Consider the following 5,000-nt stretch of genomic DNA (forward strand, 5'->3'; position numbering starts at 1 on the left):
GCCGGAGTTGTGATACGATACCACGAACATAAAGGTGGTTTATGAGTATTTTGGACTCTTTTGATTTAAATCAACATGTTGTGGGTGCAACTCACCGGGATGGCCACACCCTTGATCTAATCATCACACGAGCTAGTGATGTTGGCCTTGTCTCAAACTGTCGTGTGGGTGATTGCATTTCTGATCATTTTGCAGTCCACTGCGACTTGCAGTTCAAAAAACCTCCCCTTGAAAGGAAGGAAATAACTTGTCGCAAGACACGCTCCATCGACTTTACTGGTTTTTGTCATAAACTCAGTAACTCCTGTCTGGTTTTGGATCTTGCTGATGATCTTGAAGCCCTAGTTCGACAATATAATGTCACCCTGAAATCTATGCTTGATACTCCAGCCCCTTTGAAGACAAGAACTGTTACTGTCTGCCGCTATTCTCCTTGGTTTACAGAAGAGATTGCCATCGAAAAGAGGAAGAGGAGGGCACTTGAGCGGTGCTGGAGGTCAACTGGCCTTCCTAGTGATTATCGTAGCTATGTTCTTCAGTGTGATTTTGTAAACAGTCTTCTATGGCTAGCGAAGACTTCCTACTATAGTGACGTCATTGAAAGCTCGAACCACGATCAGAGAGTTCTCTTTGAGACACCAAAGTTGAAGCTCGCTATCCTTCATCTTCTTCGGATCACACCCTAGCAAATTCGTTTGTTAACTTTTTCTGTGAGAAAATAGCTAGCCTTCTGTCTTCCTAATACTCTCTTACTGATGTCTGTGAATCTACATCTGTTTTTATGGATCCGTCGCCTCCTGCGAGTTGTGCTTTACAGTGGTCACCGAGGAGCAGCTATCCAGTCTTGTTTGTTCTTTTCAGATAGTCATGTGCTCTATATCCAGTTCCAGCCCATGTCCTGAAAGAATGCTTATCAGTTTTGCTTCCAGCTATGACGAAAATTGTGAACTTGTCTATGAAGAAAAGGTTAGCATTTTGACCCATGCGGAATGGTCACGTCGTCCTGAGCTCTGTGCTTATTCTGTATTTATACCTTTGTTTTCTTATCTGCGGGTTTTCAAACTGCGCCAACAATCCTAAGATCAATTCTGCTGACTCTGAAGAAGTCTTTGACTCGAAAAGCATCGTTTCAAGTAAAGGAATTTTGAAAAATGGAGTCTCAAGCACGTTTGCATTGGGAACCAAGGTCGCCAGGTGCACGAGTAAGAGGAAATTTCTTCGACGAAGATTACTCTACTCTTCTAATGGGAGTCAAAGTTTTAACCCGGTGATAATACAGATCATCCTTAGTTGCGATGTTCACCCACATCCTGGCTCAAACTCAAAACAAAAGCGAAATTCTCGGTCTGGACAAGATCCCAAAGAAAATCATTCAACTGCGTCTGTGGACAGCCAACATGCAAATTCGTGCATTAAGATTGGTCATTTGAATATTCGCTCTTTGAAGTCTGGCGAACACTTTCTTCTTTTACAACATACCATCAAAGAACATGACTTTGATATATTTACTATATCAGAGACTTGGCTTGCCTCGACGGTTGATAATCAAGTCATGGAAATTCCTGGATTTGTATTCTTCCGCCAAGATCGGGGAGAACATAAATCTGGTGGCGGCCTTGCAGTATACATCAGAGACTCTTTCAAAGCGACACTCCTAAAAGACGCCACAGGAATTAGCGATGAAAATTTCCAACAGGTCTGGATAAAGGTTCAAGTGCGATAGTGCAAATCAATTTTTATTTGTACTGTTTATAGACCACCTAGCACCACATCAGCTTTCAGCGAATATGTTACTGCTTGGCTATGACATTATCATTCTGGGTGACCTAAATTGTAACATTCTCGATGATGCAGCGGATAGTCGAATTTTGAAAGACCTTTGTGCTAGTTTCAATCTGACACAACTAGGGAAGGAACCGACTAGAATTACAGAAACAAAACGCTCGCTAATTGATGTTATTATGATTACCGATTCTACCCTAGCGGAGTCTTGCTCAGTCATTAAGTGATCAATAAGTGATCACAACTTAGTTGAAGTTGCATTAAGGGTAAATCACCCTAAAGCCAAAGCCAAATACGTCACTACAAGGAGCTATTCTGTGTACGCACCGGATAGCTTTTGCGAAGATCTCTCTCTTGTTCCGTAGCACATGGTATACTTCTTTGATGACATTGATTCCCAAGTGGAAACATTTAATTCTCTCTTCTTGGACGTGCTGGATCAGCACGCGCCCATCAAACATATAAAGATCAAGTCCCGCTCTAATCCGTTCATAACACCAGAAATTAAGCAGCTCATGAAGACCAGAGACCTTTGGCACAAGAAAGCCATTCTGACAAGTGACAAACTGTGCTGGAACAGATATCGCTTCTTCCGACAAGAAGTGAAACGCGAACTCAGGCTTGCTGAAAAAATCTATGTAAGAAACGAAATAGCTAACAGTTGAGGTAATACAAACGCCATTTGGAAGATCTTAAATCGATGTATGTCTCGTGGTATTGCTAAACGTCCAAGCACTTTTGAGGACCATGAGACTTTGGCAAATAAATTTAATTAGTATTTTACTTCAGTGGCAGAATTTATAACAAGGGAACACGGTTTGGTTAAAGATAAAGATTGTGGTCTTAGGGAAGAAAGTATTGACACTGGCCTGCATGCTGAAACAGAAGAATTTGAGTTTCAAGAGGTAAAAGAAATTGACGTCAAGTCGGTTATTAAGAGTTTAGCTGCCAATAAAGTGCCAGGATATGATAAAATCTCTGTGCGAGTCCTGAAAGACAGTTGTGAGAGCATCACACCTGTGATTTCTAGACTGGTGAATAATTCGTTTAATGTGGCTGCTTTTCCTAAAGCATGGAAAATTGCTGAGGTGATACCTGTACCCAAAGAAGGAAACACAGAAGAACCAGCCAACAACAGGCAGATTTCATTGTTACCCATCCTATTGAAAGTAAGTGAGAGACTGGCACACAAGCAGTTTGTGGAATTTTTGACAAAACATGATAAACTGTCGACTTATCAAAGTGGCAACAGGAAAATGCATTCGACAGAAACTGCTCTCATAAATGTTACAGATAACATTTTGAAAGCAATTGATGAAAAAGCAGTGTCATTACTAGTCCTGCTTGATATGTCAAAAGCTTTTGACAGCCTTAATCATAACCTGTTATTAAGAAAACTACGAAAACTGGGTCTCAAAACTTCTGCAGCTTCCTGGTTTAGTAGCTATCTATCCAGTAGATATCAGAGAGTATGTTATGAAGATTCAGTCTCGGAATTGCTACCTTTAACAAACGGAGTACCTCAGGGGTCAATCTTGGGTCCTGTGCTTTTTACTATCTACATTAATGATTTAATGAGTGCTGTTACCCACAGTCAAGCCACTGCATATGTTGATGATAGTCAATTGCACTTTAAATTTCCCGTATCAGACTCATCAAGTGCTATGGCCGCTGTAAATCAAGATCTTAGGATATCAGTAGATGGTGTGCAGAGAATTCTTATAAACCCTGAGAAAACAAAATTAGTAGTTGTTGGCTCAGCACAACTTCTTAAGAGGCTACCTTATATCTCCTTATCTCTGTTGGGCAAAACTATCTCACCAGTTTCGTTTGCTAAGGATCTCTTAGATGGTTAGATGTTACGGAGAAGGTTTTATTTAATGATTTAGTTTTAGCATATAAATGTGTAAATGGTTTAGCTCCAGACTATTTAGGGAGATATTTTTATTAAGCGTTCAGCAGTTCACAACAGGAACACAAGGGGATCTAATAATTTTGTGATCCCCCGATGTAGATTGTCAATGGGACAAAGGGCATTTTATTTTCGCGGTCCACGGGAATGGAAAAGACTACCTGACAACATCAAGAATACTAAAGAGATTGATATTTTTAAGCGGACACTTTTTAATAACATGTTCTATATGAAGTAATTTTGGACAACATCTAGAATACTAAAGAAATTGATATTTTTAAGCGAACACTTTTTAATATTATGTTCTATACGAAGTAATTTTGGATATATTTTGAATGATTTTGAATATATCTTGATTTTAATTAAATTACTGTAAATACGTTTTCTTCTTTTTTTAACATTGTGACTGAAAAGCCCTGTTGAAGGGAGTCTCAATAAAGTATGTATGTATGTATTAAATCTGCTTTGGTACCAGATTGTTTTAAATTGGCTCTTTTGAACCCTCTTCTGAAGAAGCCACGTCTTGATTTTGAAATTTACGCTAATTTCAGGCCTATTTCCACTGTAATTTTTATTTCCAAACTAACTGAAAAAGTAGTTGCTTTGCAGCTTGTTGACTATGTAATGCAAAATGGTTTAGATGAACTTTTTCAGTCTGCTTATATGCAACCTCATAGTACTGAGACTGCATTAGTTAGAGTTAACAATGACATTCTTGTTGCTTTAGATAACTATCAGTCTGTTATACTGCTTCTCCTGGATTTATCAGCTGCTTTCGACACTGTAAATCATAGAATATTGCTTGACCGGCTGAGTCATCGCTTTGGTATATGTGGTCTGGCTCTCTCCTGGTTTAAATCATATCTCAGCAATAGATTTCAGTTTGTGGAAATAAGAGGGGAGAAGTCTTCACACCAGCCACTGGCGTGCGGGATGCCACAGGGCTCCGTTTTAGGCCCTATCCTTTATCTGCTATACACCTCGCCACTTGGGGATATTGTAAGGAATTGTAACATGGTTTTCTATTTTTATGCGGATGACACCCAATTATACTTATCCTTTGATTCCCTCAGTGGCGAGGGGCAAGCATCAGCCGTCCATTCAATAGAGGCTTGTGCATCCGAAATCAATGAATGAATGAGGCTGAACAAGTGAAAATTAAATAGTGATAAGTCTGAGCTTTTAGTAATTAGTTCTGCCCTCGTCCTTTGCTTGATTCTATCTCCATTTTAGGTTTTATAGTTGATGATAGTTTATCTCTAGAGGAACATGTTAACTCTATATCTAAGTCTTGTTATTACCACAT

The sequence above is a fragment of the Montipora capricornis genome, chromosome 6 (assembly GCF_036669925.1).
Source record: "Montipora capricornis isolate CH-2021 chromosome 6, ASM3666992v2, whole genome shotgun sequence".
Classification (NCBI taxonomy): domain Eukaryota; kingdom Metazoa; phylum Cnidaria; class Anthozoa; order Scleractinia; family Acroporidae; genus Montipora; species Montipora capricornis.